Source organism: Lepisosteus oculatus, chromosome 1 (assembly GCF_040954835.1).
Source record: "Lepisosteus oculatus isolate fLepOcu1 chromosome 1, fLepOcu1.hap2, whole genome shotgun sequence".
NCBI lineage: Eukaryota > Metazoa > Chordata > Actinopteri > Semionotiformes > Lepisosteidae > Lepisosteus > Lepisosteus oculatus.
The window spans coordinates 18,480,830-18,497,208 of NC_090696.1; positions in this window are offsets into that span (position 1 = coordinate 18,480,830).

Consider the following 16,379-nt stretch of genomic DNA (forward strand, 5'->3'; position numbering starts at 1 on the left):
GAAAAAAATCCACCCACCCATCACTGCCGTCAGACACTGCTACATTAGATTAGGGATGCAGAGCACCTAATCAAACCTGATTACGGCTTTAAAAATAGGCAGAAAAATAAAATAACCCACTAAAACAAAGTATCCTTAATTTAACAGAGTCCAGTAATAAAACTGTACTTTGCAGCCCTAGTAACTAATACCGTACCACATTGCATCATGTGCAGACAAGATGGGACAGACACAGGAAAATATGTTCAGGTGAGAAGTAGGTATCTGTCAACCACCCTGATGTTTTCACATATTAAAATCTTCCAGAACTTCAGCTCTGACATCATTATGGATTTCTGCAAGTGTCCTGCAGAAGGCTGAAGGAGCTGAGTGTCAAACTCTTGCAAGATATCCTCCAGGGTTTGTTTTTTGTTTTGTGTGTGGCGTGAGTCTGGGAAGCGGCAAGGCCCCTGATTTGAGAAGGACAAGCGGGGTTACAAGACCTCGATGAGAGCTACGGTTTGAACTGGTCTCAAATGAGAAACGTCTGACCCAGCCACCACCTCCGGACGTCTCTCTCCTGTGAGGTGTGTGATTAGCCCGAGGCCACTGCCATGCTCCTTGCTGGCAAAACACAAGCATACAGACAATTTCTTTCATTTAGTCAAACACGGCCGGCTCAATAAATTCTGGTTTGTACTTTAGACATCTGAGCCCTTTCGCAGGTCCAGGGAAAAATGAAGACTAATGGCTCACAGGTACCTGCTGAGCTAGTCTAGAACTCCATGCCTGAATAGCTTTTCAATAGATACTACAACAACTGCTGACCAGACACGGCAATCTTTAATTCAATTATTTTATAGTTTGGTTTTTTTTTTCTAGGCATTATTTTCCCCGCCATCGATAGCAGCAGCAACTTAGAAGATACATTGGGCTACTAATTGCCATGGAGCACAGCTAAAGACACACAGGTATGCAGCACCTGTGGGACTGAGCTGATCCAGAGCTGGCTCACGAAAGGTAAGGAGCCAACTGTTGGGAGAGGCGTGGCAGAATTTGGGCCAGGTCTGCAAATCGCACAATGCCAGGCACAACCACATGGAAAGGGAACACCCAGCATGCATGTCAAACCAGAGATCGGGGACCAAAGACCAGCTGGGTGTCTGTGCCTTCTGAAAACAGAATCTGTGCCTCTCTCTGAATCAGTTACTGGAGGATCTAGTGCCTTCCACTTTTTATTCTGGTCAATTAACCTATTAGCTTCATTACTTTCTTTATTAGACATGTAGACTAAAGGGTCCTCCTTTCTTGATCCTCATCTCATTCATTTAAAAAATGGTCCATTTGCCTATAAATATCTCCATGCCTGGTTAGAAGTACTACAATTAAGTGGTTAATTACAGAATTAGAGTAACGATGTTAACTGAGTGTTCTGGAACAAACACTGGAAGACACAGGTTCTCTGGGAACTGAGTTTGAGGCCTAGTCATCACCAGCTGGGCCAAGAGAAGAGATAAAGAGATAAAGTACTCCAGTTAAACCTTAATTGGATCAGTTTAATATGTCTCTCAGAGACAGAACTGTATATAACTTAAAGAGATAAAGAAAACCTGCTGCATCCAGGGCCCCATGGCCTGGGGTTGAGAAACTTTGTTCTAGACACGGTTCTAGCCAAAGGTATCGAAAATGTGCATCTTAATACGTTCACACAATGCTTCAGTAAACATTTCTGTGCAAGAAGTTGTGGTTCAAATCAAATTCAAAGACCCTGTGGACGTCTAGTCATAAAGTATTAATTACCATTATTCAATTCACAGAGTACCATACTAAGTCTTCATAGCCCATGCCAGTCTTTCAAGATTTAAATGATTTCTACTGTTTAATGATTTATGAGCATACAAACATCCTTTTCTCCATAACTAAGTTCCTTATCAGTAGCATCACTACTGTGCAACAACAGACTGGCTTAGGTTCCTGCGGTGTGGTGGCTCTGTGGCTAAGGATCTGTGCCTGTGGCTGGAAGGTTGCTGGTTCGTATTCTGCGGCCAGCAGAGGAATCCTAGTCCGTTGGGCTCCTGAGCAAGGCCCTTCACCCCAACTGCACTCTGACCCCAAGCTTCTCTCCCTGTCTGTGTGCCTCATGGAGAGCAAGCTGGGGTATGTGAAAATACAAATTCCTAATACAAGAAATTGTACTGTATATGGCCAATAAAGCGATCTTCTCTTTTACCCTGCCACTCACAGATGGATGATGTGAAAGATCTCTTTAGGATCTATTCTCAGTTACAGCTACTTTAGGAGAAGTGTCTCTAATGCACCACAGTACAGTATAGATAATAATGACCTTTAAATATCTGGGCCAGCATTTCCCAATCAATGCTCTAGTATGGTGACCAGGGACACCCGTTACAGATGTCATCCTTCCACAAGAGGCGTCAAGCCTAGGTCCTGACTAATTGATCATTAAAGATCTCTGGGAGCTGTTTGTAAGAGTAAAGATGTTAAGCCAATGTCCCGGCTGCTGGTACATAATGGCTGCTGTGTGTCTCCAAACAGGGTCATTGGTGCAGAATGTTGGTTGGGTGTCACCCAGAGGGGGCTGCTGGTGCAGAATGGCCGCTGTGTGTCTCCCAGATGTGGCTACACTTCAGTGGTGGGCGATAAGCATGGTGGAGCTAGGTATTTAGTGCATATAGCTTTTTAAAAATCTGTGAAAAGGAAACAAGTACAGAAATCACTTAAAAAAGTGTTAAGGGAAACTCAAGAATGCTGGATTTTATTGCCTTCACCCTTTTTAATTTCCTTTCTTTCGTGTAATGCTATAATGAAACATCTCCCAGGTTGACATGGGGCTCTTTCCTGTTGATTTTGTATTTGTATTATTATTTTTCTTAAAGCCGACCAGCGAAATAAATGAAGAACCGCAGGAAACAGCTTCTGTGGCTCTTCTGCTCCCTTTTTTTAATCCCCACTCTTTGTTAAATGTAATAATTGCCGAGAAATGTGCAGTGCATCAGTGTCTTCCCTATTGTTCTCCACCCCCGTCTGGCTAATGTGAGGCTGGGTGCAGGCAATGACAGTCAAGTGAGCTTTTTATTGTCATTTTAATGAAAACGCCTGGAGGTGTCCCACCAAATCTGATTGAAAATTAAAAAATATATTGGCTCTTACCCTGTACTATTGATCGTGAGGAAGAGAATCATTTCATATTCACGCTTGGCAAAGCACTTGGTCAGGAAAAAACGCTGTGTGTTTCTTGAAGCAGAGTTTTGTGTCTGCCGGGGCTCAGGCAGATCTCTGTGTCCAATGATGTTACAGCAGTGCCGGTCTCATCGGTGTGAAACAGGTGTGTGTGCCCAGGCACGTTTTCATTTGTGAAAGGTGTTGGAATAACCTGTTTGGAAATCCATGTGTTTGCCTGTGTTAAGTTCACTTTCTGTGGTCAATTTCCTGAAAGCACAGCCATTCACTTAAATTAGCTCTTGACCACGGCTTCCAAATAAAGTTGAAAAAGTAAAGCACTCGTGCAAAATAATAAAATTTTAATGCAGATATTGTGTATAAATAACAGGATTTTCTTCAGTCTTTATATGCAATAAATAGGTATCCATGCAACTTAAGTTTAATTGATGCTTATTTTCTGGTGAATATTATCAATGAGTAATAAGCAGTGGTGTGTGGCAGTGTGTTTCTCCTGACCTGGGTGATGGGAGGGCTGTGTACTGTACCTCTCAAGTGGATGATATGGTAATATGTACTGTATCCCTCAGTTGGTGATAAGGGGTGAAATTCTTCCAATTTGAATAGTTTTTCCAAAATGTGAACTAAACTGCACCGCAGTATACTAATCCATGAATCCCCTGATTCTCTGCAGAGGTCGAATGTTTGCATCCTATAACCTGTGTCTGAAACTGTGTCTGACATTCTTAGTGACCCATACCACTGGGGCTTCAACCTTGGTCATTCAAAACAAGATTTAGTTGGCTTTCAATCATGTTTAATTTTTTTAAAAAGAACTAATTTAAAGATTGGTGGGTGACAAAACACAGGCCAGGGCAACGATCCATAATTCTCTTTGATTGAGTCACAGATGGAAAAATCAATTTCTTCCCACTTCATAAACTTGTAAATAATATATCCTTCTTTCGCAGGGTGTGTAGTCTGTTCACTGTTCCAAAATCAACTCTCAGTGCCCTATAGATTTCAGAGTAGGGAGGTGTGTTCTGCTCAGTCCCTACATTATTCTTATTATTAATATTACGAGAGGGGGAGGGACAGTGCTGTCCAATATTGCACGAGTTTTTATAACCTTCACTACATTATATATTCCATCAATAACAATACAAATATTTATTTTCTACGCTTTACAGCAAAGCAAAATCAAATAAAAATTGATCTTCAATTTGATTTTCAAACAACATTCTGAAATTACCATCCGATCCACAAAAACTGTGATAATTGAACGTGATTTTAATAAATCGTGTTTCCTTGCATTGGTTGTGTTGTAGGACAACTGTGCAACAGTGGAAAAAGCCTAAAACAACAGCAATAACTAGAATCACCAGGTGTGTATATTTACTGTTTTTATCCCAAAGAGGCTGACATGCAGGACCTTTTGCAGGCAGTGTGCAAGTCACTCTTTGGTATGTGCCATAGCACTTGCAGGCACTACAAAGGCTCACCTCCAGGCCGTTCAGTGACTACGACCGTGACATCAGAGTGGCGGGGCAAAATTATCCGAATGCACCTGGCATCAGTTGGCGTGGGCTTGGTGGGGAGAGACTTTGTTACAGTGCCTCTGGTGGTAGATATGGAGAACGCCGGATGCAGGTGAGCCAGAGGAGGCTGTGTCCTCTGGCACTGCAGCTCTAAAAACATAAAAAAAGGTTACAAACGAGAGGAGGTCAGTCAGCCCCTGTCTCACTGCTCAATGTGAAGAAATACACTGGGTTACATCGGTCAGTGTCTTTGAGAAGTTTGAGTAGGAACTGAATCTTTTATGTCTTGAACAGAGAAGGTTACGAGGGGACCTGATGTCAGAATTCTCTAAGGGATTGACAAATTTAACCCAGCGTAGTTTCCCAGAATGAACAACAAAACACGAACCAGAGGACACAAGTGAAAGCTGCAATTAAAACAAGAACAGGGGGCACTTCTTTACCCAAAGGGTGCTGGGAATGAAGAACATGCTATGCAGGCACGTGGTCAGTGCCGCATTTCCCATTAGGCTCTGTAGGCACAGTGCCTAGGGCCTACGAAGGAGGGAAACACTAGTGACTAACGGAAAACGAGCTGCGACAACAGGCTTGCGACCGACTCTAGGTGCTCCAAATCAATAATCCTGCGCTGTCTGGGGGCTGTTCTAGACACTAGAAGTATTGCAGTGATGGTCGCTCGACTCGCTCCATCAATCACGTGGTTCAGCATTAGAATAGTTTGAGGTGCATCATGTCAATAGATGTCATTCGATTGGTGTTTACCCCTCTACTTGCACGTTTCGGAGTGAAAGTGCCTAGGGCCTACGAACACCAAAATCCATCCCTGCCTGTTGTTGAAGCTGATACTGTGATTTCTTCAATAAACATCTGGATATGATCCTTTGATAAATTAACGGACTACCCAAACGGACTGGATGGGCCTAATTATTTTTTTTCTTTCTTTTGTAATCTACCTTACATTCTTACTTATACTTTATGTGTAATATAAGGGGCCCTCATAATCTTCTCTGTTCAAGACTGACCACTGATGACATTCTTGTCATTGCAGTACAAAAAAGAGACCCTACCATTTCGTACCAGAATGCTGACTACAATTTGTTGCAGTCACTAAGGTATGAAGACGACAGAAAGAGATCTTTGATTTTGGAGGCAGAACCATGTGGCAATGTCCACGAGCCCACCTTTCAAGTGATGCTTTCTGAAATCTCAAGAAGACGAACTGAGCAGAGGGAGAGGTTTCAGGAAAGCAGTCAGCCCAATCACTGTGATCCATTGACAAGGCTGCGAGGCTACTGGGTGTGTGTGCAAGGCATGTGGATTAGTATCATCTCTGCCCTCGGGTGTGTTCTCTCCCTGGCAAAACAATAATGTTTTGTTTAGCCAAGCCTCCATTAACAATAGATCAGCCCCGACTGGAACAGGCGCAGCTGGCTGAGATATGTGCATTGCTTTAGCTCTCTTTGCTCCGTTTCCCCTGTCTTGTGGTAAATGCAGGGCTGTGACAAATGGTCTGTGTCCGGCCACTATCCATTGCAACCTGCTGACTTCATTTACCCTGGTGCTTTTATAAAAGTCTCACAAGTTAACTCCAGGGCTCTCCATACAGGAATTTATATTACTAATCTAGAATCCTATACTGCTTTAACACTCTGGAGCTCTGTATGGGTGGAGCGGTGGCTCTGTGGCTCAGGCTCTGCCCCTGTGGCTGGAAGGTTGCCAGTTCAAATCCTGAGGCTGGCAGAGGAATCCTACTCTGTTGGGCCCCTGAGTGAGGCCCTTTACCCCAACTGCTCCAAGGGTGCCGTATAAATGGCTGACCCTGCGCTCTGACCCCAAGCTTCTCCCCCTGTCTGTGTGTCTCATGGAGAGCAAGCTGAAATTGTATATGGCCAATAAAGTGATCTTATGGTTAATGGAAACATGAATGTACTGTATAATATCTGTGTGTGCATGAAAAAAACATCTAAAGAGAAACTGAAGATGACAGCGAAGAACTCTATTGATCAGAATTGAGATGTCCTTAAATGCTGTTGCCCTTTTAAAATGTACCAAACCTGTGTTGTATTATACTATTACTGCATATACTGTACAAATATCAGGTACGATACCAACTATTTATGGAGAAAACCTGATAATTCAAACCTATTTGTCACAGCTCCGTATTCAGACACAAACCCTCTCCCATTCCCGCCCGCGCCAGCACAGAAACGAATCACCCGATCACTCCTCTCGAGCATCACCACACCCGCAGGCTCCCGGGATATTCAAGGGCTCGTTCCTACCACAGTGGTGCTCGCTATTGGGTTTCCCAGCAGCTCCTACTTCACGTCCTCGCGGCGCCCTGATTGCTTTCCGGATTCTACGATTTGGCTGAGTACACCCGGCTTTCTCGAACCCCGCGCGCGAGACGTGAACAGCTACCGCATAGGGTCCAAATATCCAACATTGTTTTGGCAACGGTGCTGTTACAATATTTACAGCTAATGATACAGCACAAATACAATTTGTTAGGAAAGCATACGTGTACGAGCCCTGCTATTCACCTGGATTGTTTTTTCAGATTTATTTTTAAGGACCCCCCCCCCCCCCCATCTTGAAAATACAAAATATTACTGGGGGGGGGGTCGTTTACTTTTGTCTCCCTGGTGTGCCATGGGGCTGTGGGAATCCTAGCCTAGAGATGAAGTCCCCAAGCCACAAGGCTCGGCGTCCCACTCCTAAGGCTGTGGAGATCGGGGTGAGGCTTCTGCACAGCCCCAAAATCAAGGCCTTAGTGGTGGCCTCAGTGCACGCAGGGGCCACGCTGCTGTGCCCAGGGCATTTCCGAAGCCGATCAAGCAGTTTTATCACAAAATCCGAGGCGTCAGGATCTACACCCCAGCAGTTGTCGAACGAGAAAGGCAAGTGAAAGAAAAAGCCTGTGGAATCAGCAGGCGAGCCCCTCACTCATTCACGTGAGCTACATCAACTAGGCTGGGTCAAGTCACGCAGGGCCACAATGCCAACAAGCACCCTAAGAAAAGCCTCTCACTGCCCGATGCCTGCTAACCTGGTGATCATGGGCTGCAGCACAGACAACCTCTTCACTCTGGCAGGAGTTTTCAATGGGAACATTAGCAAAACTGAACTGGACTACAGTCAGCAGTGTCCGTATTGTTGCTCTGGAGTCAGTCGAGAGAAAAGCAACCAGTTACATTCCCAGACACCAAGGAAAGACAAGCTAAAGGAACTGAATCTCTTCATTTTTGATCAGAGAAGAACACAACAGGACCTAAATCCGATGCTGAAAATCTTTAAAGGCTTTGACAAAGTCAACCCAATGGAGTTCTCCAGATCCAGCAGTGAAAGACCAACCAAGAGGACACAAGTGAAAACTACTTGAAGGTGAATTTAAAACTGAGAACACAAGGCAGGTCATAACACGAGATATGGTAGCTCTTCTGAACGGCCTCCTCTTCCGTTCTTGTTAAAAGCTGAAATGTCATTCTGCTTCTGGCCACCAGGATGTGCTGTTTCAAAGTCTCACACGGCTAATGAAGATCTCTGGCTGATGGTGACTAGGCTTCAGCTAGATAAAAATAGCCAAAACTTGTGATTGTTTTTTTAACTCACCATTAAATTACGCATATGAGCTTGAAAAATAAAATAGGTACCACTGTCGACTAAACAGAAAATTGTCATAATATTTCTGTGCTTCAAAGGACTGGGAGATGTAAGTTGATTAAAATGCAAACAATCTCTCTAGGGGCTCTTCAGCATCCTAATCTCCCTTTTAAATCTGTGTACAGTATGTCTATTCATAGAAATGGACGAGAGCCTAGGCACAGCAAATAAATCACTTATGAATTATGAAAATTGTGATTCATGAAAGACACCCAAACAACAAGTGAGATATTAAACCAAGGTCCTAAACTGCTCCGTCATTAAAGATCCACTGGAACTGATTGTAAGAGTAGAGATTTTAACCCCAGAGTCGTGGCTTAATTGCTCCCTGGGTTTGTACATTCTGACCTCCTTCTTAATTCAAGATCCAACTTCTCACTTCTCGCATCTGCTGTGTGTTACCCAGGTGGGGGCAGCTCTTGTGTGGAAGATAAACCGATCATCCTCCTCTATGTGTGAAGTGCTTCTGGGATTTTTTGGGATGAAAAGCACTATGTCTATGCAAGGAATTATCATCATTATGTCATTAAAATGAAACGTGTCACAACAGTGACTGTAAAGAGTACATACTTTTGCTAGAAGGATTATATATGCAACCATATTTACTACCGTAAGATCACTTTGAACAAAATAAGAAAATATTGTGTGACAGACAGAATAGATGCATAGGCAGTGTGGCAGACAGGAATGCTGTCAGAGCAGTTGATAGGCTGATAGATCCATCCATTCATTTTCTAACTGGCTCATCCAATTCAGGGTTGCAGGAGAGCCAGATCCTATTCCAGCAAGCAACAGGCGGAAGGTAGGTTATATCTGGATGGGACATCAGTCCATCAGAGGGCACACACAGACAGACACTCACACCAGATCCAATTTTCCCAGAAGCCAATTAACCCACCAGTATGATTTGGACTGTAGGAGGAAAGCGGAGCACCAGGAAGGAAGTACATACAACGGATGTTCAACAGATCCACCGTGCCACCCAAGACCCAAGACTCCACAAATTTTCACAGTAGGGTCTGAAAAGAAAATTGGCCCTGGTGCCACTGTGTCACGGATATTGGAAGGGACGAACCGTGGAATGGCAGGAGAGCTAAAGACCCTATGCGTAGCGGCGAGACGGGGGTTACCCCGGGCTCAGCTGCTCAGGGAATGCCGTATAGAAACCTATGCCCTCAGGTAGCGGACATGGGGCGACCTGGTGCCAGGCGGGTCTCAGGACATCCGAACGTCAATGCTGAGCGAAGGCAGACTGAAAGACCCGGAAATATATAGTCCCAGAGAGAGAGAGAAACACCGGAAGGACAGCAAAGAACCGGAAATGAGAGACAGGACAGAGAAGGAGTGACAGAGTGTGTGCATGTCTGTATCTGTCTGCCCTGCCATGGACTGGCGTCCTGTCTACAGTGTACCCTGCCTTGAGCTCGTTGCTCACCAGGATAGGCTCCAGCAACCCTGCGACCCTGAAGCGGAGGAAGCAGATTAAAAATGGATGGATGTAAGAAAAGGAGAAGAGGTGCTCTTGCTGCCTTGTGTCCCACAGTGGTTTAAAGTGAAGGCATTGCCACAAAGAAAAAGCTATTAGAGCTAGAGCTTTCAGGGGAATCTGACTGCTGACATTTATCACTGCCAGGAGTCCACAGCATGGCCCCATGGTGAGCAGAAATACACCTTTCCCAGGATGTGACTGCACATGTAATAATAATAATAATAATAATAATAATAATAATAATAATAATAATAATAATTGCTAACACTTATATAGTGCTTTTTCTGGACACTCCACTCAAAGCGCTTTACAGGTAATGGGGACTCCCCTCCACCACCACCAGTGTGCAGCCCCACCTGGATGATGCGACGGCAGCCATAGTGCGTCAGAACGCTCACGACACACCAGCTCTCAGTGGGGAGGAGAGCAGAGTGATGTAGCCAATTCATAGATGGGGATCATTAGGAGGCCATGATTGGTAAGGGCCATTGGAAAATTTGGCCAGGACGCCGGGGTTACGTGTGTGTGTGTATGAGCTGGGCCTCTGACAGCCACTTGTCTGAGTGACTGTGAAGTCTGATCCCAGCCAATAGGAAGGGGAAAGAGGTGTCAGCGCTGCAAAAGAGGTGTCGGCGCTGCGAAAACGCCCAATTCCTTCAGCCCAATGTCAGTCAAGTCCCAGAAATAATAATATAATAATAATAAACTTTATTTTATATAGTGGCTTCTCAAAGCGCTTTACAGAATGACAACAACAATAAATAAAAAGAATACACAAGATAAAACACAATTTCAATACACAGAGAAGACTGTGGATGGTGGTTCTAAGTATAGTAGGAGCAGAGGGGTAAAGAATGGAACCAGTTCAGTAAAGGCTTTTCTAAAGATGAGGGTTTTGACTTTGGATTTGAAGGAGCTTAGAGAAGGTGACTCTCTGATATCCTTGGGGAGAGAGTTCCAGAGCTTGGGGGCAGAACAGGAGAAGGCCCTGTCGCCCATAGAATGTAGACGGGCTTGGGGGACAGTAAGGAGAGCAGAATTAGAAGAGCGAAGGTTGTGAGGTGGGGAGTAGGGCGATAATAGATCAGACAGGTACTGAGGTGCCAAGCCATGCAGAGCCTTATAGGTGAGCATGAGGATTTTAAAGTCCACACGGAATTTGACAGGAAGCCAGTGCAAGGACTCCAGGATAGGGGTAATGTGATCACTTGCACTAGACCTGGCCAGGATTCTGGCTGCTGAATTCTGGACATACTGCAGTTTGTTCAGAGTAGATTTTGACACCTCAGCGAGGTAAGCAAATCAATGAGTGGGCTGCAGGTACTGTATGAAGACTAGCTGCCAGACTTTGTTGTTAACTCCCAAAATCCCAGCGTGAGGCAAGGAGCTGTGGGTGGGTTGAGGGGAGAGGTGTTGGGGGGGGGGGGCGCTGAGAGAACAAACACAGTGGTCCCCCCCCCTTTTTTATAGTGGTGAGGTTCTTCTGACAGGCGGAGAGACGCTCTGTGCGTGTGTGTTAGTGTGCGCCTGGCAAGTACAGAAGAGAAGGAAGGAAAAAGAAAAATCTAGCGAAGGGAAGGGAAATGAAAACGGTGCACAGCTGCTGCTTGCGCTGCCTCTTCTCTGGCGTTTTGTTTTTAAAAAGAGCAGCGCTGTCATTTTTCATCTAAATGAGAAGCCTTCGAAGATTCAAGCAGTCCCCTCCCTCCCCCTACTTCCATTGCCACCCAAACGCCTGTGAAAACCCAGCTTCCTCGGCGCTATCAGAAAGAGCGGGAGTCAATTAGAAGCAGGAATGGGAAAGAAGTGCCAGGTACCAGCTACAAACACAGCACTGACAACAGAAAGCACACAGGAACCAGCAGCGTGGGGACTGTCACTGTCTTTCCAAGCAAAAAAACAACCCTGCCACATGAGAGAGGGGAGACGGCATGCAGAAGACACAATCCCAAGCATGAAAAAGGAACTCACTCAAACACAGCAGCGTCTGGTAAACAGGTTATCAGAAAATGGGATGGTCTCACCAGGGGTGGGGGGGCATTTTAGAAAGGAAGGACTTTCCTCCACACAAACACTTGTTAAGTATGTGCATATTTGGAGAGCACTTCTACATACAGAGAAAGGGGATGAGTCACCATGCAGAACAGCAAGGTAGAAATTCAAACAATTATGTCCAAGGAATGGATGCAATTAAACCATGTTGTCACTTCCATCCTATCCCAGCAAGCAATGAGCCGAAGGCAGGGTACACCCTGGACAGGGCGCCAGTCAGTCACAAGACAAATGCACAGACAAACACTCACACCAGGGCCAGTTTTTCCAGAAGCCAATTAACCAAACAGCCTGTATTTGGACTGTGGGAGGAAATCCACATTGAACACACATACAAACCCCCCACTACGATATGAGGCAGCAATGCTAAGCAGTGCATGAGCATGCCACCCCCAGCCTGTTCATCTGGGGTACAAATCTGAAGTTCTTAAAAGATACACTGTATATGTTTCAATGGATCTATGAATTTCTAATCAACATTTTTTTTACTACCCACCCGATTTAGAATCACCAGTTGTGTGTCTACATCTCAGCTAACAGTGATGGCTCCTGCTGCCACATGGGCAGAAAGAAGAACAAGCAGACAAGCTCCTCCGACCTGCCCAGCTCTCAACCCAGTCATCAGCGATAGACAGGAGCTTCTGCTCTGATTGGAGGAGCAGCAGCCCCTCATTGACATCACCACAAGCCTGCAGGCGGCCAGGAAACCACAGAGGACGCTGTTACACTGGGAGATAATACAGCCCTGACTGACTGATCTCAACCCTACCCCTGACAGCACTGCTCCTGGAGTAATCCCCCCGGTCCCAGTCAACCAGCCACCCGACGCGGGTCCGAAATCGCCACATCTGCTTTGCAGGCCCAGCCTCCATTCAGTCTCCTTTTTAATGGATGCAGATCTGGGGATAACTACTGTATAGCCTTGAAATATCCAGTTGTTAAAGAGCAGCAGCTTAAAAAACAAAGAAGGTCTGATCCAGCATTTTAATTGAGCACACGGAGAGCTCAGCTGGAATTGAAAACCAAGGAGCGCTTGAGGGACCCCCGGCACTGGCGGTAAAGCCAAGCTTCCCAGAATTCCACAGGGCGGCAGGTGATGCCGTAATCATTCATCATCGGTGTGGCGCAGGGTTGGGAACAGAACGCCGCCGGAGGTCCTGAGATGTTTAGATATATCGGCTCCATCCCGCACGCAGCACTGCCCACGGGACATGCACCCTGCCCTAGAGCTAACACTACCTCTTCTAAAATTTATAGAGGCCGCGATTGCACGGGTTGGCTAATGTATTTTGTTGCAACGCAGGTAAACATAACCTTTTTGCGAGGGTGACCATGTAGATAACGAGAGCAATGCAACAGGTCCTAGCTTTAAAGCGAACTCTCATTAAAAGCACTCTTTCTGATCAGCAAATTGTAGATGGAAAACATTTAAATTTCATGCTTGTGATCTGATTACTCTTGGTGCGAATTCAGTTCTGCAGGGAATAAGAGCGTGGTGGTGGTGGTGGGGGGGGGGGCAGGAGAGACAAACAGAAAGCAAAAGATGCGTGTTCGTGCAAATGTTCCTATTTTTTAAAACGCAGCTCATTTTTCATTTTCAAGCCTCCTTTCCCAGCTTATTTGTATGACAGCAGCCTTTATGGATCTCGTGGAAAATAATAAATAAAAATGTTAACGTCCGCGCACTCTTCATATCCAGGAACCACTTATGTTCTTATTAGTAAGCTAAGCTGAAAAGTAAAAGGGAGGAAAAAATGCTTTCATTTTGAAGTCTTGCAAGACTGTGCGGATGCAGGCAGCCATCATCTGCTGCTTGCTTACCAGCAATGCAGATCAGCGACGGGGGCCGAGCCTGGGTTTTGTGCTGTGCTGCACAACGTGCTTTTAATTACATTAGGCAACGAGGTGGCTGGAGCCAAAGTGCCTGTACTCAAGTGCAGGATCAATCGCTGATCGATAGGACTCAGGTGCAAAAGGGCAGCTGGATCTTTCCTGGAGTTCTCAAACGAGAAGCAGGAAGCTGTGCTCTAGCTGCTGCAGTGAGATGAAAGAGGGGGATTGGAGCTTAATGAAATCTCCAGGTCTTTCAGCACCCTTATTCAAACCTCTGTAGGATGCCCCCCACTGAATGTTTATTTTGTAGGTGAGTGCATAAAAATAACGGCCATCCACAAATTCACAATTTTAGGTTTACTTTGCAGTACATGGAGAGCTGAATGTTATCCCTTATTTTACATATCAGAACTACAAAATGTAATTTAATAATACAATTGTATTCCATCCATTCTCTAACTTACTGATCCAATTCAGGGTCATCACAGCCTATCCAGGCAAACAACAGGCACAAGGCAGGGTACACCCTGGACAGGACACCAGTTCATCACAGGGCACACAGACACACTCAGACCAGGGCCAATTTTCCCAGAAGCCAGTTAAACTCCCAGTACAGTATGTCTCTGGATTGTGGGAAGAAAGCTAAATGAACACAGGGAGAACATACAAACGTCACACAGACAGCTCCCCATATCTGGAATTGAACCCAGGGTCTCAGCACTGCTAACCACCTTATATGCATCGAGTTTAATGCAATGGCCCAGCGTATGGTTTCTTCAACGAACACCTGTGTATTTCTACCAACACTTTTTGCCGACACAGTCCGCTAACTCCCTCCTTCTGTGCTGCAGTAACAGTTTAAGGGACCACAAGACGGAGCTGTGCCTCCCTTGCAAGAGAAGTGAGAGTTCTTGTCCGGGTGCCGATCCCTGTGACTGCCAGGCCCAATACCCTCCGCCCACCTCCTCCCCAGAATCCTTTGGGACTCAGCGGCTCACATGTCCCATCAGCCCTTCTGGGGGGCGTTCTCTCAAGTAGTGTACAGAGGAGAAAGACAGCCCTGTCAGTTTTTAATCTTGTCTCTCTAAAACAAACACGGAACACCCAGGGGAATAGGGCACAGAGAGGCTGAATAAAGAACGCAAGCACAGCTTCTGTTTCCTTTTCCTAAGAGACCAATCCTTGTTCTAAGGAACTAGCATCTTAAATTGGATCATCTCTATTTACAAACTATTATTTTTTGCAGAGCACAAATCATGCTATCGGCTACATTCATAATCAGCTCCATGCAATGCCTTAAATTGTTAGTTTTTGCCAAGATTTGGGTTAATTTGTTTGTTTTGACTCAGAGAAGAGAGTTCTGGTTTTGAAAGCGGTTCAATACAATAGCCTTGGTAAAGCATTCTAATTTGTGACGCGTAAAAAAAAACCAGCAGAATTAAATTCATCCAAATAGATCCCAGATCTGTTTCTGTAGCCTGTTATGCAATGGTCTGCAAAACCCGAATCCGTGAATGTGTTTACTTTCACGCTGTGCCTAGCACTGCATATTTCTGCTTGGAGGTGAAAATTGTGAATTTGCACACACCTGAGCTGAAAGGTTGTTGACGAGAATATTTTATTAAGGCCTTCATGCCGATTCCTTGTTTTCATCGGAGTTTACAGTAAAAGTGGGCTACTTCACAGTTAAACTATTCCAGTCACATTTGTTTTGGCAAACAGTGTCATCAGAGCAAATTACGTCCCACTTTTACACTCCTCTTGAAGTCAACAAGGCGTGCAAAAAGACTTGCGCAGAGTCTTAGGCAACTTTCTAGCACCATTTTTGCAAACTGTGAAAATGTGTCTCCGCTGCAAAGTCTTGTGTTAGCACTTCAATTATAAAAATCTGTAATTAGCAGCAGCTGCAGTGTACTTGTGTACCGCGGACTTGCAAAACAACAGAAAACAGATTGTTGCAAAGGAACGTAGTGATCTGAAGTTATCCGAATTAATGCACGTTTTGACTCGAGCTGCCGTTTGCGTAGGTGAAGTGCCTGATACTGACAGTGCTGAACAGCAGCTGCTCTTTAAACATAAATGGAGCTGCGCTAGATCACAGCAGCAGTACAGTTCTTTGATCCCCGAAGCAATCGGATCGGTGTGATTACACAATGCATGGCACGCTGTTGATGTTGTGCAGTTGGAGTTAGTTGCAGTTGCGCTGGAGGTACTATCTGGCAGGTAAACAGCCAAATCCAGCAGGAATAGATCTCTAGTTGGCGGAGTCACTGCTCAGCCTGACACCCTTGGCACAGGTTGAAACCGGGTAGTTTTGGGGATCCCACAGCCCCGTTTCAACCCCAGAAGGAGAACTGCATCAGGTGCGTTTGGCACCCCGCAGCAGACAGAATCTACGGGCATGCAGTTAAAGTGAAGTCATGGAGCCAATGTGAAATAATGGCGTAAAGCAAATCAGTCTTGTAATCCTTAATCTTCTGATGTCTCCATAAATGATTAACAGCATGCCATTGATCTTTGTAAGCAATTGTCTTCTGTTGTAACTCTTGCAAACTTCGACATATTCATTAATTTAACATCCCATTATTTTTGTGCACTTTACCATTCTAAGGATCCACTTTCTATTCATCATAAGCTAGGTCTTG